The sequence below is a fragment of the Bison bison genome, unplaced genomic scaffold (assembly GCF_000754665.1).
Source record: "Bison bison bison isolate TAMUID 2011002044 unplaced genomic scaffold, Bison_UMD1.0 scf7180017864181, whole genome shotgun sequence".
Lineage (NCBI taxonomy): Eukaryota > Metazoa > Chordata > Mammalia > Artiodactyla > Bovidae > Bison > Bison bison.
Window position 1 is genome coordinate 14,988,415 of NW_011494753.1, and position 261 is coordinate 14,988,675.

Consider the following 261-nt stretch of genomic DNA (forward strand, 5'->3'; position numbering starts at 1 on the left):
TGACTGAAGCTACTTAGCATACATGCATGCAATATATACACTGGTTGTAGAGATCAACTAAAAAGTCGTGACAAATCAAATCTATCACAGATCATCAGTCACTGTGATGTGAAAACAGAGGGTGCTTTGCCACAGGCTCTATTAATAGCCATTATGAGACTGTAAAGTTACATTTGTATACAGATACTCCTCTAAAATATCTTTTGAAAATGCATCCTCCATTTTTGATCTTGATTGAATTCTGGTAAAATTTATCTCATG

General features: G+C 34.5%; 1 protein-coding gene across 1 annotated transcript in view; it reads right to left on the bottom strand.

Moving 5' to 3' along the window:
• The window catches only part of PRKD1 (protein kinase D1), a 352,693-nt gene that overhangs the window by 46,737 nt on the left and 305,695 nt on the right, over window positions 1-261 (bottom strand). The window lies entirely within an intron of this gene.